This window comes from Pseudophryne corroboree, chromosome 5, assembly GCF_028390025.1.
Source record: "Pseudophryne corroboree isolate aPseCor3 chromosome 5, aPseCor3.hap2, whole genome shotgun sequence".
NCBI classification, from domain to species: Eukaryota; Metazoa; Chordata; class Amphibia; order Anura; family Myobatrachidae; genus Pseudophryne; species Pseudophryne corroboree.
The window spans coordinates 135,606,370-135,631,547 of NC_086448.1; the positions used below are offsets into that span (position 1 = coordinate 135,606,370).

The 25,178-nt window shown below is 44.3% G+C and overlaps 1 protein-coding gene and 1 long non-coding RNA gene across 5 annotated transcripts in view; one reads left to right on the plus strand and one right to left on the minus strand.

Annotated features, from left to right (window-relative positions):
- Positions 1–25,178, plus strand: part of HDAC9 (histone deacetylase 9) — a 1,168,275-nt gene that overhangs the window by 869,096 nt on the left and 274,001 nt on the right. The window lies entirely within an intron of this gene.
- LOC134928857 (uncharacterized) overlaps positions 1–25,178 on the minus strand; it is a 57,318-nt gene that overhangs the window by 31,499 nt on the left and 641 nt on the right. The window lies entirely within an intron of this gene.

The window sequence follows — 25,178 nt, forward strand, 5'->3', positions numbered from 1 at the left end:
GTGCTACTTCCCCCACCTGGACACAAGCTGGATGCCTCCACGCTAAAAGCACTCAAGTGCCCCTGGGAGGGCAAACAAACGAATTCTTGCGCCTCATAAGGCCACTGAACGCCTCCACTAAGCAGAAGAAAAGGAGAAGATAAAAACAAGATACCAAAGAAAACAAATATAGAGTCAGGTGGATGCTCCAAAATGCAAAGAGGCTGTTCATACAAAACTGAAAGCACACACCCCTAAAGTCCCCTATTGGCCCAAAATAATGGCTAATGTGTAGAACCACAGAACCTAGGGCCTTATTCAGAGATGGATGCAGCCTCTGTATGCACATGCAGCGGCCGCGTCCTCCAAGTCTGTGCACGCGCACTGGCCATAGTGCACGTGTGCAGCCCTTCATTGTGTGGCTACATCCCGGAAGGATGCGGCAACTAGGTGATTGACAGTGGCGGCTGTCAGGGGGCATGGACGGTGTGCTTCGCGGGCGTGGTCTGGACAATGCAGGCATGTCCGGACCATTTTCGGTGCAGCTGCTTGACATCCTACGCAGCCGCTCCGGAAAAAAAAAAGGATGCTGGACCACCTGTTAGTGCACCCAGGCTGCACAGACAGAGGTCGACCTTAAAATGATGCATTCGCAATTAATTTGCAAATGCATCATGGGGTGGCGCAACACACACATGTAGGACAGCCTCACCCTGTGCTGGGCGGCCCCCAGCATGTGAGTAGTGGACACAGATCTCTGAATAACCCCCCCTAGTCCGCCTAGTAACAGGGCAGTCACACTAATCCAATCAACAAAAAACAGGATTCTTCTATATCGTCAAGCCTATTCAGTTTTCGTCTACTCTTTTCTTTCATAATTTACTTTATATATATATACCCCTTGAAGAAGTCTGGTGTGACGAAACGCGTTGGGCTCCCTGCAGTGACCCCCTTGCCTATTTTAAAAAGCTAAGTCCTTACCTTTACATTTTTTACTTAATCTTTTACCTGTGTGTTTTAAAATTTCTTTATCTGGAAATTTTATGTATTTTATTTATACGTGCTATTAAACTGTTTGTTCAAATTTTATATTTTTTGGCTTATAAATCTTAGATTTCAGTACACTCACACAACATTGGTCGCCGGTACCCTTATCCCCCCACTGTATATCTCTTTGGCAGCACTGTACTAGCGTTGCAATCTTAAGGGGTGGCAGACGCCTATAACAAGGATCGTTGTGTTTTTAGTATCTTTTAACTAATTTATATTCAAATTATTACTGAGGTCATACCCCACAAGTGGCGCCGTATCATCCTTTGCAATACATATATATATATATATATATATATATATATATGTGGGCATGAAGACCATGTATTCTATGTATTTATAATGTAAGTGATTACCTGCACCACCAGGACTGTGTGAAAAGTAAGAGAGGTTTTGGGGCCACCCATTAACACCCATTAATACCCTACAAAATGCACTCTATTCATCATATGAATCTCAGTGAAATATTACATGATTATGGATCAGCCTCCAACAACCGTGTATGAAATATTTATATATAGGTTGTACTGAACCTTCCATCAGCCAGGAGATCTTTAGGGCTCAACACCAATACTAGGGGGACGATGTGAAGTGCGTGGTAGCGTATCAGCAGTGAATACTGGAGGCAGGGCCGGTGCTAGGGTGTTTGGCGCCCCCCTGCAAACTCTAAATTTGCGCCCTCCCATATTTTACAAAGGGACAGCGCGCACCTTTGGTGTGTGTCGAAGAAAAGGGTGTGGTCTCACACAGAAGGGGCGTGGACATGTAATAGTACCCCCATTTCACCACACAGCACATTCTTATTCACATTGCGCCCCTGCACCCTTTATATATTTAACTTGTGACCCTTCCCCCTCCTTTAAATATTTAACTTGTGTCCCCCGTTCTTTCTTATATAATGCAAGTCAGAAGGTGCAGAAGGCACAATTAACACACACACTATAGGAGACACACACAACTGACACACACACACACAGGAGGGGAGATGGTCATGCACACAAGTATTGGGTACATGGACACGCTGCAGGGGGCACACATTCACACAGGAGGGGGGGACACAGTCACGCAGGAGTGGGGGGGACACAGTCACGCAGGAATGGGTGACAGTCACACAGGAGGGGGGCCATAGTCACACAGGATTGGGGGACACAGTGTCACACAGGAGTGGGGGACACAGTGTCACATAGGATGGGGCCATAGTCACACAGGAGGGGGCACAGTGTCACACAGGAATGGGGGACACACAGTCACACTGGAGTCAGGAACACACACAGTCACACAGGAGGGGGGAGGACACAGTCACACAGGAGTGGGGGACACAGTCATGCAGGAATAGGTGACAGTCACACAGGAGGGGGGCTATAGTCACACAGGTGTGGGGGGGACACAGTCACACAGGAGCGAGGGACACACAATCACACAGGAGGGGGGGAGGACACAGTCACACAGGAGGGGGGAGGACACAGTCACACAGGAGGGGGGACACACAGACATACAGGAGGGGGGACACACACAGTCACACTTGGGTAGGGACAGTAGTACACAATTTTAGGGCAGATAGAGGCGCACACACACACTCGCACACACACACGCACACACCTGGTGATAAAGGGGGAAAACAAATGCAGAGACAGACAGTAGGTGACTGCTACAGATACATTGGGAGGCAGTGAGAAGCAGTCACAGAGAAGAATGTATGGGTAGAAAGAGTCAGGTGCAGGCAGGGGGAGGTGCAGTGCAAGTGGGACATGTGTGGCTGGGGGCAGGTGTGGAGATCTGTCACTTACTAGGATCTTCAGATGCTGCTGGTCACACCTCCTGTACTGGTGCAGTAACAGTCCCTATCAGAGACAGACCAGCATGCATTGTGCAGGGCAAGCAGGAGTCAGTCACATGCACTTCTGTGCATGTGTTATCCAGAACAGCCAATGGGAGCGAGCAGGGGCGGAGTCACTTGCCGGACAGCTGAAGTAAAGACTCTGCTTAAGCCTATAGGACACGGCAGCAGGTAACCTCTACCTCCTTACCTACCAGTAACCCGCGTCCCCCCCACCATCGAACTGCAACCCCACCTTCCCATCAAAGCAGCTGCAGTGGTGATCCTGGGCTGAACTTCACCAACACACGCAGCCTGGTGGTCCAGTGTGGCTCCGCCCCTTTGTCTGTGTGACCCGCCCCATCCCCCATGTAGCCCCGCCCCCTTTTCAGTGATTACTGTCACTGGAGGAGGGGGGTAGGGGGAGGCTTCAAGTTGCTGGCGCTGCTGCCTGTCATACAGTAACAGGCATAGCAGCCGGCAGCAGAGGGGACAGGGCGGAGCAGCAGCAGAGATGCAAAGCAGAGAGAGCGCCTCTCCAGCCAGGCGCCTACCTGCCTTGCATCCCTTTGCTGAGTGGGTAGCGCCGGCCCTGACTGGAGGGATATACTCCTGCCATTTTGGAGGTGTAGCTGCACCTTCCTGACAGGCCCAGACCCTCCCACTCTCAGCTCCCCTGCTGAACCTGCTAAAGTTCTACATTCCTTAGGTCAGTCCGGGCCAAAAGAGTATGCAAAAATAACAGCAACAAATATAATAATATATACAGTAAAAACTTACATACAGTATAAATCTAAAAATTTTATATAACTACTGCTGCTACAGTATTATAAGAAAATCACGTATGTTGAATATATTGTAATAAAATGTTTTTAAGCAGATTAGGGCTGAGACTCGGGGGGTGACGGTTACAGCTAACATGTCCCCCAGTGTCTAACCCTAGCTGTGAACCTGATACCTATGATCGGTGTTCTGGTGCCGAGATTTCAAGTGGTGTAGGAATTCCGGTGTCTGTCACATGACCGCCGACATCCCACCTGCCAGGATACTAACTGCATCCCAATTTGTCTTGTAAGACAAAACCTTGTAAACCTCTAGCTGGGTAAGATGAGATGCATCTTATACCTGCAGTTCAGAAAAGTTTAAATATTTAGATTAGAAATGTGTGGTTCGGTTTTCCTGAAATATGAACATACCCGAATTTTGGGGTTCCAAGTTTAATAGTTTCATTGAGTATCATTTTAGAAGGAGAGAGAATTGACTGCATAGGAAAGGAATGAGTTAAACATCTTGTGAGGGGTGGATCTAGGTGGAAGGAAAGTACAGCCCTTGGAAAAGGGGGAGGGGTAGTATATATAGGGAAGGATAGGCCATTTTGTTCTCTCTTGGTGTTGAATTGCCTTCCCACCCTCCCGCCCTGTTGGTAGAGGTTCTGGCACGGAGTGCCTTGGCGTTGAATTGTTGGCTGGTTTTATCGTTGGCTATTTATTGGCGGAAAAGAACGGCAGTTTGTAGTTGTATGGTAAGCTGTAGTGATTTACACTTTGATGTGGTTTAGGTGCACTCACCTCCATCGACTTATTGGCCGCTCGACCACCCGTCCGGGAGGCAGCGGCAGGGCACCCATCAGGGTGGGTAGTCACTGTGGGGGTTGAGCTAGCACCTATTACCGTTTTGATAGTTTGTAGTTAAATTAGGATGGTTTTGATTTTAGCATTTTAAGGTTAGCGTCAGTTTAATAGAGCCGTTCTTTTTTCTGCCACCATATGCCGGCTGAATCGGCATCTTAACAAAGTTTTCAATTACAGGTTTGCTATGGTTAGGGTCAAATAAATAGCTAGCAATTTTTCTGCCAAATTCAAGTCTCCGTGTCTTTATTTCTTGGTATTAGAGGTAACGAAGGTTGTACTTAGAATGAAGGGGTCCACCAAATATCACTAGGATGTTTATCACTGTGAGGTTCCAAGTGGAACCGAGTCTCGGCTCGGGTAAAATGTCAGTTCGGAACTTGGATTTAAAAACCGAACTCCAATTTTGGATTGCCAGTAAACAGGTCCAAATTACATGATTTTCGCTGTATTAACACTTTTTTCTCCTTTTTTTTTTTTATCAAGTTTGACGATTTTTAAAGAATCCAAAAACCGAATCTGGGCCAAAATACTTGAGGGTGGTTTTGCCAAAACCAAAACACCACATTTCTAGTTTAGATGGATACTAAACACAAACGTGTTCTAGTTGGTCTGAATCTTCTTAACCTGCAGTGAGCAGCCACTTGTTCACAGCCTTTCATCCCCTAATCCCTCACTGTAGTGCTGAATACCAGGACAAAATCTGTACGCTACACTCAATTTTCTTGACTGTTTTACTATAGCACTAAAACCTGATTCCTCTACAGGTTTGGCTCTTGACTCTGTTTATATGCCTGCGGTAAATTTTATAGAAAAAAAAAAAAGAAAACATTCCAGGAATCCTGCAATTCATGAGTATTGGAAAAGACTAGAAATGCTTCAACTGCTGAAACAAAAATACACAGTCCCCTATAGAATTCACTTTCATTATATTTGGATGGCAATGGTTGTACAAAAAACATCCAGCACAACATGTGACCGAACTGGAGAAATGTTCATATTCTTATGTTCGGAATAGCATCACCAAGCAGGCTTGTAAAAAAATAAAATAAAAAGTAAAGATCTGGATATGAGATCATTATGCTACAAATCAAATACAATGATTGGAAATGGTGCTGATTTAAATTTCAGGTTTCTGAATAGTTTATTGAAGTATCTCATCAGGAAAAATAAGTACTGGAGAGTAACATGGACTGAGGTTCCGTGGGTGGGATTCATTATGCATTGCATTTTTAATGTGATACATCCCACCACTTGCATGCATAGGAATGCACATTCGCGATTGAAACCACAAGGCAGCACTACCGATAAGGACTGCGAGGACTTCCGGGTTTATGACCCGAGGGTCCTTCTGCGCATGTGTGACCATTGGCTAGCACATTCGTAAGCTGTTGGGGGGCACTCTCGGGAAAGTTTGTGGTTAGAATCTCACAGGCTTCTATTAGGGATGACGTTGCCTATTGGTGATAGGAATGAACAAATTCGGCTTTGAGCAATTTTGTGTGAATTCAGACTGAAACCAACCGGCAAAGGGTGCAAGATCGGGTGCCGTTGCTGGCGTTGAAACGCTGCGGCAACAGCACATCGCTCCCCGCACCATTCGCAGCTTATTGGATTGACCCATTTCTCTTTCCATTGCTGGTCATGTCCTTTTGTAAGTTTCTTTTGCAAAGGGGAGGGCTGACAGTGCTGTGCAGGCTCGGAAAGCAGAAGAATGAATGTCCGTCCAACAATTGTGTGGAGATATAGGGCCTAATCCAAGGTTGATTGCAGAACAACATTTTCCTCTAATGAGCAAAACCATGTGCACTGCAGGGGGGAGGGGGCAGATATAACGTACAGAGAGAGTTAGATTTGGGTGGGTTATGTTGTTTCTGTGCAGGGTAAATACTGGCTGCTTTATTTTTACACTGCAATTTAGATTTCAGTTTGAACATATCCCACCCAAATCTAACTCTCTCTGCACATGTTATATCTGCCCCATCCGCAGTGCACATGGTTTTGCCCATTAGAGGAAAATGTTGTTTTGCAATCAACCTTGAATTAGGTCCATATTGTAGGTTGTAACGCTAAATGACAGGTCAGACTTTATACTAAAACTCCTTTGTTTTTTTTAACAATTTTATTTACAAGTAGAATCTGTGTGTGTGCGAGGTTATGCAAATGTTGCCTACAGTATGTACCCAGCAGTCTGTTTATATGTTTGTAATCACTTCGTGCAAAATGTTTTTCCGTGATGTAATTTGTAACTAAATCAGTGAAGGCAGCGCATCTCAATCTCCTTATTTAATCAGCTTATTTATGTATAGAGAATAGTAACAAGTAAACTTCAGTAAATAAGTAATTCTTTGTATTCCGCCATGATTACTCTAGCAGTAAATGCACCAAGGATCTGATTCTGGATTTGGAAGTAAAGCTATAAAAAAAAAAGCATGTAACTTTGTATCTGGAACAAACCATGTTGCAATGCAAGGGAAGCAAACGCATTTGTATTTTTTCCTGTGTAGGGTAAGTACTCCCTGCTTTTGCACGTAGCCCACAAATGTTAGACAGCTTTATATTTACACTGTAATTTAGATTTCAGTGTGGACACACCCCATCCAAATCTAACCATCTCTGCGCATGTTACACATGCCCCACCTGCAGTGCAACATGGTTTTGCCCAGGTGCACAGTTAGTTGCTTTTTTTTTTTTTTTTACTTTACTTCCAAACCAGAATACAGCCCTAAATACAATCTAGCACTTTAAGTAAGAATCAGGGAACAGTTCTCAGGCCATTAGTAAATGCTTAAGTCTGAAAAATAAAAATAAACTTGTAAAGAAGAAAAAACGAAAGAAGGGAAAATAGTTAGAAAATCTCTTGACTCTTGAATTTGCAGCCAAACCATTAAGAACATGCTGTGCTAAAAATTACAGGTATATGAAAGCATTAATCATTATACTTAGCTGCTGCCATAGTGTGGGTTTTCTACCTTTTGTGCTCTGTCGAAGGTGGTTTTAATCCCTGATGGTCTTTGTTGGTAGAGAATTTGAGCCACAGTAATTTAGCAGGAAGAGTGCATTACATAATGTGCGGTGGCAATAGTGCATTTCTCTCATGGGCAGAAAACCACATGGGAAGAATTAAAACTATTCTGCTACATTGTTTAAACTAATCAACTGGCAGTAATGTATTAGTTATTTCAAAGCAACAGGGAAGCTACTCTTTCTCTTCCGTAAATTGAGTGTGTGCGTGTGAGTGCACGTGTCCAACCGTCTGTCAGCCATCAGAATACTTACAGTCTCTCAAATGGCCAAAACTTTGGAATAGTGTTGGAACTGTTCCACTGATAAGTAAAGACTGACAGAAAAGTTACCCAGTATGACAAAACCTTTATGGTTTTGCTTTAAGTTTCCCCCTTTACCAAATTTGCAATATTAAATTGTAAAAATGAAGTATATGTAAAACAAAGGGTAGAGTACTCTGTGTAAGCTGTGACAAGTGTTGTGACACGTGGCAGGTATGTGTACTCCACCCCTCTGCTTACCTTTGGGCATGTTTATCAAAGCAAGGAGAGAGAAAAAGTACCAACCAATCAGCTCCTATCTGCCATGTTGCAGGCTGGATTTGAAAAATGACAGGAGCTGATTGGTTGGTACTTATTCTCTCTCCACTTTAAAACATACGCCCCACACAGTGAAAAATAGATTTAATACAATAAAACTAACAGTTCTCTCTCCTTTATCCCTCCCATATAGAAAATTATAATTTATAGTTTCCAGGTTCCCTTGAGTAGGGATGGAACATTGAAAGAAAACATCAGTACCGATGTTTGTAACAAAAAACACTGTTTCACTTGTAGGTTCCCAACCATCGATGGTTTAACATTTCAAGCTACATCGATGGTTTAACATTTCAAGCTATCAAATAATAGTGTGTACAGTGTGTGTGTGTTTATTTTCACAGCTGTGAGACTAGATGAAGTAAAAGTAGAATGTCTTCACTTCCAAATACTAGTATAATTTGACCAGAAATTTCCTGTGTGTATATATTCTCCCAGGCACTCCCTACAGAAAATGGTAGGTGGAGCTGAGACAATTATAGATTATAAGCTTGCGAGCAGGGCCTTCCTACCTCTATGACTGTTTGTTATTATCCAGTTTTGTTATATCATTGTTATTTCCAATTGTAAAGCGCAACGGAATTTGCTGCACTATATAAGAAACTGTTAATAATAAATAAATAAATAACCATTGATGGTGATTAACATTGAAATATCACCATTGATGGTAAAAACGTTAAAACTTCAGAAACCAAAACTTCAGTGGTTCCAGTGTTTCATCATTTGATTCCCATCCCTACCCTTGTGCAGTGTATGGTCCTGCGGGAGTTTCTATACAACCCCGTTTGGTACCTGCTTTTGGGTGGACTAAATGAAATGCCACCTCCGGCATCAACCAATCCCCCATATGTTAATGTAGTGTAATGGCTTAGGTAACCTGTCGCTTTTTAGATGTAGTGGAACAACAGATCTCAGCAGTCACATGCTATCACTGATAGATTCATCACATCTGAAGAGCTATAGGTAAAAATGTATTATTATTATTATTATTATTATTATAATTAATAAGAAGAAGAAGAAGAAGAACAGCAACACATAAATACCTCTTTGTTCAATGCAAAGTACTTAATATTGCTTGTTTTATTGGAAGTCAATTAAAGTCGCTGTCCCCTGTCTATATTGGTTGTAATATATAACACAGCAAGACTTTTGATCCAAATGTACAATATTAAAAAAATCTTATTAAAAGTAAATGAAAAAAAGAAAAACAGTCCCTCCCAATCCTTAGCACTATAATGATGCAGATCAGTTTATTATGTACACTCTCTTCTGCGTTCTGATTGGCCTAATCAGTCAGCCAATGGTGAGGGACTATAAATATCTTTCACACCATAACCCAGGTATCTGACTGATTTAAGGCTCTCAGCCAATCATAAACATGAAAAATAGCTTGAAAAATATTAGAAATGGTGCAACCAAACTCCGATTGATAAAAGCTTCCACTCTTCATAGCGAGTGCCACTGTTAGTAAAATCCATTTTGAGGTTGGGGTGATCTCACTGGCTATCTGAAAATAATTGTGAAGGTGTAGTGACCACCTGTACTACCTGATGGTAGGTGGCTCACTTATAAAGCGTACTCCGTACTTGTACCTCCATTACAGTGTTTCCTCTTTAAAATCCCAGATATATGTTCTTTTTATATATGATATATGTTGGACAACCTACAATTTTATCATAACTCTCTATGTCGCTCATAGTAGACATGGAATTGCATGCTGCCATATCAAGTTTGCAGAAATAACAAATGGCCACTGTGTACACTTTTACTGTTGTCACAGTAAGGGGTCTATCTATCAAATCATATCACCTGAAAACATATCATATGAAAACACCCATATCACCTGAAAACATATCACATGAAAACACCCATATCACCTGAAAACATATCACATGAAAACACCCAATTTTTGGGATACCTGCAAATGATAAGTATTACCCCACTGTATAAAGGATGGACCATAGCAGAGATCTCCATCTCTCTCACGATCCCACCATTTGTGACAGCAGCTGCAGCTCCTGCCGGGGGACCAACAAGGGGCTGCTGAGATTAGAATCAACAGCAGGGGCTGCTGAGCATCGACATCAGGCAAAGGGGGATATTCAATTTGGCCCGAAGAGACATCGGGAGTAAAAACCCCCAATGTTTCTTCAGGTGCTGCGGTCGGGCTATTTAATTTGCTCGGACAGTAAAACCTGCTTTTTCATCCGTAAACACACAAGTTCAGTGAAACCTCTGTGTTTTCGGGTGAAATAGGGGCTGTTATCGGGCATTTTGCTTCGCCTGCCGGAGGCAGGTGAAGCAAAACCCCCGATAAGCCGCTGCACGCGCCGGCTTATCGGGGCCAATTAAATAACCCCCGGCGCTGAAACTTATCACCCGACACCCTAGGGACAAATTGAATAACCCCCATAGTGACTGCAGCCAATTGCTGTTGTTGCTCAGAAGTTCCTTGGTGTTCCAGCTTAGTTGAACTGCAGTGTAAAATCTGAAGAACCCAGTGGGGTTTGATTGACAATTCAGGAAGTGAGAGACTCCACACTGAACCGAGACGAAAATCTCCTGCTGAATATGGAAGGGTTAGCAACTATGGGGGATATTCAATTTGGCCTGAAGAGACATCGGGAGTAAAAACCCCCGATGTTTCTTCGGGTGCTGCGGTAGGGCTATTTAATTAGCTCTGCCAGTAAAACCTGCTTTTTCATCCGTAAACACGCAGGTTCAGTGAAACCTGTGTGTTTCGCGGGTGAAATAGCCCAGTTTTCTCTTACGTCCTAGAGGATGCTGGGGACTCCGTAAGGACCATGGAGTATAGACGGGCTCCGCAGGAGATATGGGCACTCTAAAACTTTAGATGGGTGTGAACTGACTCCTCCCTCTATGCTCCTCTTCCAGACCTCAGTTAGATCCTGTGCCCAGAGGAGACTGGATGCACTGCAGGGGAGCTCTACTGAGTTTCTCTGAAAAGACTTTTGTTAGGTTTTGTTTATTTTCAGGGAACACTGCTGGCAACAGGCTCCCTGCTTCGTGGGACTGAGGGGAGAGAAGCAGACCTACTTTACTGATAGGCTCTGCTTCTTAGGCTACTGGACACCATTAGCTCCAGAGGGTCGGAACACAGGTGTCGTCCTTGCTGTTCGTCCCGGAGCCGCGCCGCCGTCCTCCTCACAGAGCCGGAAGATAGAAGCCGGGTAAGTATATGAAGTAAGAAGACGACAAAGGCGGCAGAAGACTTCAGATCTTCAGAGAGGTACCGTGCAGCGTTCGCGCTGCGCGCCATTGCTCCCACACACACACAAGGCACAGCAAGGGTGCATGGCGCAGGGGGGGCGCCCTGGGCAACAATAATTACCTCACATAACACTGGCACCATTGTTAGATACTGCGGAGGCAGTATATTATAAAACCCCCGCCAGTATAAAAAAATGAGCGGGACCGAAGCCCGCCGTCGAGGGGGCGGGGCTTGATCCTCCAGCACTAACCAGCGCCATTTTCTCCACAGCATGCTGCAGAGAAGCTGCTCCCGGACTCTCCCCTGCTGAACCAAATAACAGGGGACAAAAAACGAGGGGGGGGGGGCACATTTATTTGGCGCAAATCATATATATAAAAAAGTGCTGTACAGGCTGGGACTGTGTTTTCAGTGTCTAGTGGCGCTGGGTGTGTGCTGGCATACTCTCTCTCTCTGTCTCTCCAAAGGGCCTTATTGGGGGGATGTCCCCATATTCATGTATCCCAGTGTGTGTGGGGGTGTCAGTACGTGTGTGTCGACATGTCTGAAGCGGAAGGCTCATCTAGGGAGGATGCAGAGCAGATGGTGGTGGTGTCTCCGTCGGCACAGCCGACACCGGATTGGTTGGATATGTGGAATGTTTTAAATGCTAATGTGACCTTATTACATAAGAGATTGGACAAAGCAGAGTCCAAGGAAAAAGCAGGGAGTCAATCCATGGCCCTTCAGGGTCCCATAAACGTCCCTTTTCCCAGACAGCAGACACTGATTCCGACACGGATTCCGACTCCAGTGTCGACTATGATGATGCAAGGTTGCACCCAAGGGTGGCCAAGAGTATTCAATATATGATTATTGCAATAAAAGATGTTTTGCATATCACAGAGGACCCCTCTGTCCCTGACATGAGGGTCTGCATGTTTAAGGAAAAGAAACCTGAGGTAACGTTTCCCCCATCTCATGACCTGAACGCTTTATTTGAAAAGGCTTGGGAAACTCCAGACAAGAGACTGCAGGTTCCCAAGAGAATTATTATGGCGTATCCTTTCCCCTCACAGGACAGGTTACGGTGGGAATCCTCGCCCACGGTGGACAAGGCCTTGACGCGCTTGTCCAAAAAGGTTGCATTACCGTCCCCGGACATGGCAACCCTCAAGGATCCTGCGGATTGCAGACAGGAAACTACCTTAAAATCAATTTATACGACTACGGGTGTCCTGCTCAGACCGGCAGTAGCGTCGGCATGGGTGGGTAGCGCGATTGCAGCGTGGGCAGATAACTTGTCATCTGACATCGACACCCTAGATAAAGATAGTATTTTGTTGACCTTGGGTCACATTAAGGACGCAGCGTTATATATGAGAGAGGCTGCGAGAGATATTGGGCTGTTGGGTTCAAGAGCCAATGCCATGGCAGTTTCTGCTGGAAGGTCCCTGTGGACCCGTCAATGGACAGGTGTTGCTGATTCAAAGAGACATATGGAGGCTTTGCCTTACAAAGGTGAAGTTTTATTTGGGGAGGGCCCCGCGGACCTGGTTTCCACAGCTACCGCGGGTAAGTCTTCTTTTTTGCCTTACGTTCCCCCACAGCAAAAGAAAACACCTCAATACCAGATGCAGTCCTTTCAGTCGCATAAGTTCAGAAAGGGTCGGGGCTCTTCCTTCCTCGCCAGAGGTAGAGGTAGAGGGAAAAGAACACCAGCTACGGCTAGTTCCCAGGAACAAAAGTCCTCCCCGGCCTCTACCAAATCCACCGCATGACGCTGGGGCACTGCTGCGGGAGTCCACACCGGTGGGGGCACGTCTTCGACTCTTCAGCCAGGTCTGGGTTCAGTCGGATTTGGATCCTTGGGCGGTAGAAATTGTATCCCAAGGCTACAAACTGGAGTTCGAAGAGGTGCCTCCACACCGATTTTTCAAATCGGCCTTGCCAGCTTCTCCCCCAGAGAGGGAAATAGTTTCAGCTGCCATACAAAAGCTGTGTCAACAGCAGGTGATTATCAAGGTTCCCCTAATGCAACAGGGGAAGGGGTTTTATTCAACCCTGTTTGTGGTCCCGAAGCCAGAGGGCTCGGTCAGACCAATTCTGAATCTAAAATCCCTGAACCTATATTTGAGAAGGTTCAAATTCAAGATGGAATCTCTCCGGCCAGTGATCTCCAGCCTGGAAGGGGGGGATTTTATGGTGTCGCTAGACATAAAGGATGCATACCTTCATGTCCCCATATATCCGCCTCATCAGGCGTACCTGGGATTCGCTGTACAGGATAGTCATTACCAGTTTCAGACGTTGCCGTTTGGGCTTTCCACGGCCCCGAGAATTTTCACCAAGGTAATGGCGGAAATGATGGTGCTCCTGCACAAGCAAGGAGTCACAATTATCCCATACTTGGACGATCTCCTGATAACGGCAAGATCGAGAGATCAGTTACTGAAAAACGTGTCTCTCTCCCTGAGAGTACTACAACAACACGGCTGGATTCTAAATCTACCAAAGTTGGTTCCGACGACTCGGCTGTCATTTTTGCGCATGGTTCTGGACACGGAACAAAAGAGGGTTTTTCTCCCGACTGAAAAAGCCCAGGAACTCCAGAACATGGTCAGGGACCTGCTAAAACCAAAAAGAGTATCAGTTCATCAATGCAAAGATGGTGGCGGCCTATGAGGCCATTCCGTTCGGCAGGTTCCATGCGAGAACCTTTCAGTGGGACCTTCTGGACAAGTGGTCGGGGTTCCATCTACAAATTCATCAGAGAATAAGCCTGTCCCCCAGGGCCAGGGTGTCTCTCCTGTGGTGGCTTTAAAGTGCTCACCTTCTAGAGGGTCGCAGGTTCGGCATTCACGACTGGGTTCTTGTGACCACGGACGCGAGCCTCCGAGGATGGGGAGCAGTCACATAAGGAAGAAATTTTCAAGGAATATGGTCAAGCCAGGTGGTTGTCTACACATCAATGTGCTGGAATTAAGGGCCATATACAATGGCCTACAACAAGCGGAGAATCTTCTTCGCAACCTACCCGTTCTGATTCAGTCAGACAACGTCACAGCCGTGGTGCATGTAAACCGCCAGGGCGGGACAAGGAGCAGAGTAGCAATGGCAGAAGCCACCAGGATTCTTCGCTGGGCGGAAAATCATGTAAGCGCTCTCTCAGCAGTCTTCATTCCGGGAGTGGACAACTGGGAAGCAGACTTCCTCAGCAGGCACGATCTCCATCCAGGAGAGTGGGGACTTCATCAAGAAGTTTTTGCAGAGATTGCAAGTCGTTGGGGACTTCCTCAAATAGACATGATGGCGTCACGCCTCAACAAAAAGCTTTGGACGTATTGTTCCAGGTCCAGGGACCCTCAGGCAGTGGCGGTGGACGCACTTGTGACACTGTGGGTGTTTCAGTCGGTCTATGTGTTCCCTCCACTTCCACTCATCTCAATAATATTGAGAATTATAAGACGAACAAGAGTGCAGACAATACTCATTGTTCCAGATTGGCCTCAACGGGCCTGGTATTCAGATCTTCAGGAAATGATCGCAGATGATCCGTGGCCTCCTCCTCCCAGGGAGGACCTGTTGCAACAGGGGCCCTGTGTGTTCCAAGACTTACCGCGGTTACGTTTGACGGCATGGCGGTTGAACACCAAATCCTAGCTAGGAAAGGTATTTTGGGGGAAGTCATCCCTACTCTAATCAAAGCTAGGAAGGAGGTAACGGCGAAGCATTATCACCGTATCTGGAGGAAATATGTTTCTTGGTGTGAAGCCAAGAATGCTCCTACGGAAGATTTTCAGCTGGGTCGTTTTCTCCACTTTCTACAGACAGGAGTGGATATGGGCCTTAAGTTAGGCTCCATTAAGGTGCAGATTTCGGCCTTATCTATATTCTTTCAGAAGGAATTGGCTTCTCTCCCAGAAGTCCAGACTTTTGTAAAGGGAGTGCTGCACATCCAACCTCCTTTTGTGCCCCCAGTGGCACCGTGGGACCTTAACGTGGTGTTACGGTTCCTTAAATCACACTGGTTTGAACCTCTTCAAACGGTGGAGTTAAAATTTCTCACTTGGAAAGTGGTCATGTTGTTGGCCTTGGCATCTGCGAGGCGGGTGTCCGAATTGGCGGCTTTGTCTCACAAGAGCCCCTATCTGATTTTCCATGTGGATCGAGCAGAGTTGAGAACTCGTCCTCAATTTCTACCTAAGGTGGTTTCGTCGTTCCATATGAACCAACCTATTGTGGTGCCTGTGGCTACGGGTGACTTGGAGGATTCCAAGTCCCTTGATGTAGTCAGGGCCTTAGAAATTTATTTAGCCAGGACGGCTAGAGTTAGGAAAACAGAGGCACTGTTTGTTCTGTATGCGGCCAACAAGGTTGGCGCTCCTGCTTCTAAGCAGACTATTGCTCGCTGGATCTGTAACACGATTCAGCAGGCTCATTCTACGGCTGGATTGCCGTTACCAAATTCAGTAAAGGCCCATTCCACTAGGAAGGTGGGCTCTTCTTGGGCGGCTGCCCGAGGCGTCTCGGCATTACAGCTGTGCCGAGCAGCTACTTGGTCGGATTCAAACACTTTTGCAAAATTCTACAAGTTTGATACCCTGGCTGATGAAGTCCTCCTGTTTGCTCAATCGGTGCTGCAGAGTCATCCGCACTCTCCAGCCCGGTCTGGAGCTTTGGTATAATCCCCATGGTCCTTACGGAGTCCCCAGCATCCTCTAGGACGTAAGAGAAAATAAGATTTTAAACCTGCCGGTAAATTTTTTTCTCCTAGTCCGTAGAGGATGCTGGGCGCCCGTCCCAGTGCAGACAATTTCTGCAAGGTTTGTATATAGTTATTGATTACATAAGGGTTATGTTACAGTTGTGATCAGTATTTGGCCGATGCTGTTTTGTTCATACTGTTAACTGGTTGCGTATATTCCATGTTGTACGGTGTGTATGGTGTGGGCTGGTATGTATCTCGCCCTTAGATGAACAAAAATCCTTTCCTCGTATTGTCCGTCTCCTCTGGGCACAGTTCTTTAACTGAGGTCTGGAGGAGGGGCATAGAGGGAGGAGCCAGTTCACACCCATCTAAAGTCTTAGAGTGCCCATGTCTCCTGCGGAGCCCGTCTATACCGCATGGTCCTTACGGAGTCCCCAGCATCCTCTACAGACTAGGAGAAAAAGATTTACCTGTAGGTTTAAAATCTTATTTTCAGATGAAAACGGGGCTGTTAGCGGGCATTTTGCTTCGCCTGCCGGAGTCAGGTGAAGCAAAACACCCGATAAGCCGCTGCACGTGCCGGCTTATCGTGGCCAATTAAATATCCCCCGGCGGCGATACTTATCACCCGACACCTTCGGGACAAATTGAATAACCCCTTATGTGTTAGCTGCAATATGCTAGTGAGGAGAGCATCACCGGAGAAGAATGATAAGATCCCCGCCCATGCTCATCCCCTCCCAACAGTTTGCAAAATGGTACTGCTAATTCGCTGCCTGATGGCCCTGCATAGGAAGTGGGAAAACGTTAAATAGATAGCAAAAGTTACACATTTTACTGCAAAACCATTTTACCAGGAAAGCCTCCAATTAAATATGCTACCCTGGCAAGAGTTTCTTGTTAAATAGGCACACACATAATTTCTTATTACTTCAATATACTGCAATAAGAAATTATAGCTAAATGGCCCAACTGCCACTGGTTATAGATAAACTCTTTATCTTTAGAACATATGCAACAATAATATGAAAATACAGAATGTCTTTCCTAAAATTACTACAGGGGTACTTTATGCCTTATAATATCATACCTCCCAACTGTCCTTATTTTTTGGGATAGTCCTGCTTTTTTGCGAATGTCCCACCCGCGGGCAGCAGTGTCCCGCAGTGGTGTAGGGCAGTTGGGAGGCTCCTTTCACTCGCTGTTCTGCTTGGAAAACTGGGAAGTAGCCTGCACAAATACTTATGGCTTGATATTTATATACACGTATAATACACAAATGATATAAATAATATTGTTAAATTCTGAAGTGTTAATGAAAGAATACACAGGACTTTATGCATAGATTAACACCATCAGAGTGTTATGTATTACATAAATAACTGTAATGAATATACTGTAGAAGTAAGTTGAACATATTCAATATTATAAACTTCCAAAATGTTAACAGATACACTGTATTTCACTAAATATATATTTATTCCACACATGCCTACTCTCCTAGAACTTCTGGGGGCTCATAAATTTGGGGGAGTCCCCATCTATTTGGGGGAGATTAAATCTCCCTCCTGCATTTCTTCTATTTCCTAGTAATGACACTAGGAAATAGGCAACAATACGGTTTTTAGAGAATCGAGATATTTTAGCCAATCCCTTCACAGTAGTTAATCCCTTGACTACAGGCATTATGCCACAGGGAACGAGGACTGAAGACACAAAATGCATGCCCCCCACCCTGTAGTGATCACATACTGTACATCTCATTGAGCATTACGGATGGGGATCCGGTCTCTAGGTCGACAGTAACTAGGTCGACAGTGTCTAGGTCGACCACTATTGGTCGACAGTAACTAGGTCGACAGGGTCTCTAGGTCGACATGTTCTAGGTCGACATGTCAAAAGGTCGACATGAGTTTTTCAGGATTTTTTTTATTTTTTTGAACCTTTTCATACTTATCGATCCACGTGGACTATGATTGGAATGGTAATCTGTGCCGAGCGAAGCGGTAGCGGAGCGAGGCATCTTGCCCGAAGCATGGCGAGCGAACCGAGCCATGCGAGAGAACACGGTGCACTAATTGGGGTTCCCGGTCACTCTATGAAGAAAACGACACCAAAAAAACATAAAAAACTCATGTCGAGCTATTGACCTGTCGACCTAGAACATGTCGACCTAGAGACCCTTTCGACCTAGAAACCCTGTCGACCTAGTTACTGTCAACCAATAGTGGTCGACCTAGACACTGTCGACCTAGTTACTATTTACCTTCCATACCACACCCTACGGATGGTGTAATGGTTAGCATTATTGCCTCACAGCACTGAGGTCATGGGTTCTATTCCCACCATGGCCCTAACTGTGTGGAGTTTGTTTATTCTCCCCGTAATTACGTGGGTTTCCTCCGGGTACTCCGGTTTCCTCCCACAGTCCAAAAATATACTGATAGGTTATATGGCTCCCAACAAAAAAATTAATTAACCCTTGCGTGAATGTGTCTGTGTGTACATGTGATAGGGAATATAGATTGTAAGCTCCACTAGGGCAGGGACTGATGTGAGTGGTCAAATATTCTCTGCAAAGCTCTGCGGAATATGTATGAGCTATATAAATAACTGGTAATAATAATCTCCCCTGCGATATATATAAATAATGTCATCATGTGACATCTTCATCGCTAGGTGTACCACAGTGACAAGACATATGGGAAACTGCTGGCATACACTGAACCTCCAGGAACCAAAATATTGATGTTATGTTAATGCGAGCAAAGGAAATTTGAAGTGAAGTCTTTCTTTGAATTTAGATATTATATATATCATCTGTCATCTTGAAAACACATAACTTTACTAATGTACTACTTCTGAAATGTAATACTTTCATACTGAAAACTGAGCACTATTAAATCTCTGGCTGCTGACGTGTAGAATACTGTTTCACATTGAGTCTTGAGTGTCAAACATGCAATTATTAAGAAATCCTATAGTCTTTCAGTTAATATGCCAACGCTAATAACTGTGAATTAATATTACATTATTACATTACATTGGTATTAATAAAATGTTTTTTGGTAGGGCAGTCCAAGTCCAGAATTAGAGTTGGACAGGCTCTGAATGTTGCCTACATTAACCTATAATTAAATACGTTTTAGGGCTTTAAAAATAACTAAAATAATCAGTTTTATAGTCTGCATAAATATAATTGATCTTTGCAGTCTGTTTCCTAAGTTACAAAATACTTTTGATTATATTTACTAATTATTTCAGTTTATAGAGAACTGATGGCTGTCGCTATGTACAATGGCAAAGTGCACAGTCTGTACATCTCACAGCAATGTTGGGTCGCACATTTTTGAGACCCCTTGCGCTAAGGGGGATGGAATGGGGGTTAGAGGGGAGTATAAACACGGACAAAGGGCCTAATTCAGACCTGATTGCAGCAGCAAAATTCTTTAATGAGCAAAACCATGTGAACTGCTGGGGGGGGGGGGGGATATAACATGTGCAGAGAGTATTGTTTACATGTATTGTTTACTTTTGTGTGGGCAATGGATTTATAGTTACGGCAAGGAATGGCCAAGAATAATTATGGGTAACATTTATTGTGATATGCTCGAAAAAAAATTTGTGGCAGGCAAAAGTAATGTGAGTTTTTGTCTCTCATTCTGTTGCAATTAAGGTTCAGTCAACTTAAAGCATCGTGTGCTGAAGTATTATTTCTACAATAAAAAATATGTAGATTCATACATGGCAAAATTTTTAACGAAAGATCAGGACACACTTTGCACCACACTGTGCCCTTGTACTTCTAGTTCATTCTACCGATCCATTCATGCACTCTCTTTGTCTACTTCATGCCCTGAAATTGTGGGCCCAGTATAAATGAAACAGTACTCACTGCCTTCTTGACCCCTCTACCCTGGTGGATGCAAAAGGTGTATTATGGAGTCATGGCATCCAGTGCAAGTGGATACTGTAAACCATTTTCACCCAGTAATGAAGGGTGTCTCATGCCCCACAGACATATAAATATGCCCATAGACCTCCCCACATGCCATCAGTCTTCCCGCATGCCCTAACATGACACTTGTGCTTCCTCACATGCCAATCAGATACACCATATGCCATCAGACATCACAATATGACATCAGACATCATGGGAGATGCCCTACACTTTGCTCCATGCCAAATGGTACATAAAACTTCACCTAAAAACCGAATAACAAAAAATACATCAGGCGGACTCAGGGTGGCCCCATGGGGCCAATGACCAATTTGCTTCTGCATAGATATGTTGGATTAAATCAGTACATTTTAGTATTTTGTTCTCTTCTGTCTTCAGGAGAAAAAAATATATAAATATATATATATATATATATATATATATATATATTAGTTTCATCTTTATAATTGTTACCTCCTCTCTAGTCTAATGTTTCTGTTATACCTTTCTAACCTTAATACTTGACCATAAGCCCTGTCACTAAGTGTCCCACTTCCTCTGCATGTGCTCCTTCGATAATTGCTGATCTCCATTCCTCTTCTTACTCCATTGTTCTGCTCAATCCACCTAAACCCCCTCTTGTTTCTCTTTCCACTTGTTCCCTTATTCCATCCCTGCTACTCCTGTCTCACCCTTCCATCTCAAGTTCCACTGTTAACTCACTCTGACTGGCACTGCTGCGATAATGAATCTCTACCCCAACTAATGAGCACATCATGCAGTGCCCATATTGGAGCCTCTCCCGATACTTCCTATTAGAGATGAGCGGGTTCGGATTTAACGCCAGAATTAACGCCAGTTCGGTTTTATCCGGATTTTTCTTATTGGCTATCCAAAACACATGACATCCGTGAGCCAATAAGGTGCCGTTTTGAGAACCGAGTAAATCCGAGTAAAACCGAGTAAAACCGAACCCGCTCATCTCTACTTCCTATGGCTATCAAAACCTCCCCCCAAGCCCCACCAAAGAAAAGAGCCTTTAACTGATCCTCAATACTTGTTACTGAGGCAGCTGTAATCACTGGCAGATAGAATTAGAAGCTGCTCTTGCCTGGACCATCACCACCAGCAAGCCACAGTGTCTAGTCAGGTCCATTACATGACTACTGCCGGGAATCCCCTGATGGGGTCCCTGACTTATATACATTTATACATATATATTGTTGATATTACTGTGCTGTAAATATAATCATACCCCCTGCGGGATTGGAGTTTACAATATATATTGCCTAAGATACACTTGGGTCCATTACCATACCATGCAAACACAGGGACAACATGCAAACTACACACAGACAGATCCTGACCAGACTCAAACCCATGACCCCAGTGCTGCTAGGCAGTAGTGCAAACATTGCACCACTGTGTTGTGCCATCGTCATTCCCCAAGCTACTTTTGCTATACCCTCATTCCCAATGTGTAGAAAATAACCTAAAAATAATCTAAATGAAACAAGAAATAAAATAACAATTTTGTATGTTATGGAGGAGAGTAATGGGGGTGATTCCGAGTTGTTCACTCGCTAGCTGCTTTTAGCAGCATTGCACACGCTAAGCCGCCGCCTACTGGGAGTGTGTCTTAGCATAGCAGAATTGCTAACGCTAATTTTCTCGTAACGATTACCCCGCAGTTTCTGAGTAGCTCCAGACTTACTCAGCCATTGCGACCAGCTCAGTCCTTTTCGTTCCTTGTTTGACATCACAAACACGCCCAGCGTTTGCCCAACCACTCCCCCGTTTCTCCAGCCACTCCTGCGTTATGCGTTGAAAAAGCTTTGTTATGCCGTGAGTAAAATACCTAACTTTTGTGTAAAATAACTAAGCGCATGCGCTCTGCGAACCTTGCGCATGCGCAGTAAGCGACTAATCACAGTATAGCGAAAATCAGCAATGAGCGAACAACTCGGAATGACCCCCAATATGTATTGGTTTTTTTTGCATTGACTGTAGCCTATTGATGCCGGGTATACTGGCTTAATAGAGCCGTAAGTGTCTTCCCATTGGACGCACTTTCTGCTAATGGCAGTCCAAAGTGGCAGTCCTGGGGGAGAGGACTTGTAGAAGAAAGTGCTACCATTGTGAAGCTTGCCAGTGCATGGACTGGGCAACTGGAGTCTTACTGGAGGTGATGGCCAATATAACAACTACTAGACAAGGGCATATCAAAGGGCAAAACTTAAGGTGAATGACTCATCATAACCTAATGGAGTGCCCATCAGTAGCGCTCTGTCACGGCAATCAGAAAGATCCTCCAGAACTTCCTCTAACTCTTGGTCCCACCCTGGCAGTAGAAGTTAAACACCTGAAAACTAGTTCTGCATATGATGATTAGCCAAAGTGGCATAAAAAATAGATATACCACATGCATGGAGTAATGATAACAGTAATGATGGCAACAGTGCTTTAAGTTTTTGGAATTTAGTTCCTTTTGAATAAATCTAGATATTTTTCAGTTTATGTAACCTATGGTATCACATCCCCTTTAAGCCCATGCTTTGACACCCCTTCCTCTATACTGTATATACACATTTATAGAACACTGCAAGAAAATGGATTTGGGCACAAATCCTCTTCATACCACATTTATGTGCTCAACCCAAGAGCCCGCCGCCATTCAGCCACATTTCAATATATTGACACACTCAGGACTCAAACCCACAACTTGCTGCATCCCAGCCAAACACCCCACCCACCGAGCCACTTGATCCCACATAAAAACTATGAGATGTATAACTATATGAAGCTACCTGTACCTTGTAAAAAAATAACCAGCACCATAGTCAAGCAGATCCATGTAGTGTGCAGCCACACATCCAACCCCTTGCAGCCACACACTACATAGATCTGCCCAGCCCCAACGCTGATCACCCCTTCACAAAGTACAAGATAAGCTTCAAATAGTTAAAATTCTCCAGCTTGGAATTCTCTAGCTTTCAATGCAAGGGCAGATAGCTCAATGAATAGAGTGTCTGACTGCAATGTCATAGGCAACGGGTTTGAATCCTGGGCACATCAGCATCCCAAAATGTAATAAAGGATGGTGTGACTGAACAACAAAGAGCTCTCATGTCAAGTCCATGAATGCTGTGTAGGTATTAGCGACAAAAGGGGTGGGGGTAGGAGACTGGAGTGGTCAGGAGATGCTGGGCTTCAAAAAAGGGGCAAGCTGCAAGTGAAAGTACTTAGATAATTGATAATTGACAAATTCTGCCAACAGCGCACCCTACCCTGCACTGCTATGTGCGGAGCACTCTCCTCACACACCTAGTTACGGTCCTGATGTGTGCCAGTGTGCTTGCTGACTGATGCCTCTATCATGGTTACTTTTAATATTTTTTGGAGGTGGTTTCTCAAAGAAAAATCTTTACAGATTAATAAAACAATCAATAGAAAAAAAAGCACCAAGGAATCCACATGTTGTTTTAACATAATTAAGTCTAACTTATCTTCAGGCGTGACTTTCCTTGTAGATTAAGCTTTCATCAGTTATATTAATGACACATATACTTAGGGTCGGTGTTATTTTTCACATATCTCAAAGCAATCTAGGTAGCATCTTGTACATCAGTTTTGTTAACTTTTCTTGTTCCAAATTCAAAAATATTACCTTTCTCCACTATTTAGTTCAGAGTAAGAAATATAATAATCTTATCATAACAAAGAATAACATTTATTTAAATAATTGTATCAAAAATTCCATCAGGTCTGTCCACTTTCCAGGAATGTCTCCTGAATTTCGGGGAGTTCTCCTGGGCTCCTAGGAAAGCATGCCATCCTCTCTAGGATCACATTTGTGAATGTAATATACCTAGTATAGGGTTATCTAGGGTTAGCGTTAATTAAAACTAACTGCTCATCTACCGTAGAGTAGACCTTATAGACAGTGGAGCCATTTTGCATGGTTGACAAATATTCCTGCATATGAAGCCTGTCAATACATTCATGTTACTTGTTAGGCTACATACGTCTGCCAATATACAATATCTCATGGATAATGCGTCAGCTATTAAGATGGCTGAGAACTCTCTTTGCAGTAGAACGTACCACCCAATAATTACTAGTGTGATAGGACTGCGCTTAGATTCTGACCCCAGAAAGTGGCAAGTCCTATTGGTAAGTGGGTGTGGCTTCACTGAAATATTGCCATTGTTTGGGCTTGTAAAGTTGTGCTTTGAGTGGATCATGTGCTGGGTCTATATTTGTTCTATGTGCTGAGTTATGGTAGCAGGGAGAGCTATGTGGACTGTTTTTGTGAATGATAGAAGAGCTACTACAACACTGCGGTACCCTCATAATATGAGTCATCTCATTTTCATAAATACCACTGCCAACAGGGTGGGGCTGCTGAGGAGTGGGAACTGTTAAATATAAAGAAAAATATTATGAATATGAAATAGAATTTACAAAATGTCTCTTGTTGGGACTTGGGCTTCCATAAGAGCCTGGTCGGGCAAAGATAGCTTAAGTTTAGGGCTATTTCACACACTGTGGTTTTGACCGGATGGCAAAAAGCCAGACATAGTCCATTTTTTTTGCCGTCCGGCAGTCCCTTACAAACACTCCAGGTTTATGCCGTGTTTAATGCTGAGCGCATGCACAGTAGCAGCGGCATAAAAACCCGGTGTGTGTGAAAGAACACATTCTCACACACACACTCCAGTACCTCCAGGGACGGCATGGGTACGGCCCGGCAGCCGTCCTCTTCAGTGGATAGATCCGGCTACAACATGGCGACCGGGCCGTATTCGTGCCATGTGAAATTACTCATCTGCCATAAGTATTGACTGCAATCGCGGCATGGCAAACAGCCGTCTGGGAGTTTGTCGTGGCGGTCAAAACTGCAGCGTGTGAACTAGCTCTAGACTTTCACTTTACTTCCGGGTACGGAACCAGTGAGGCTAATATGTATGCACCAGGGCAGGCTGACGGGGAGGAAGCCGAAGATTCCTCTGCAAAAACATTTGCCAGACAGTAGCCCATAGTCTAGTATCGGCTAACACAACTTGAAGGTGCAGTTAGCCAGCGAGACCAAAATCAGAAAAACTAAGCCATTATTGTAGCCCATATATACAGCTATGTGGAGAGTTTTTATAAACAACACTAATGCACTGTGGCAACCTCATAATACAGTAAATATTTACATTACATAAAAATTGCGGCATGCCTCTGAAAATGTCAATT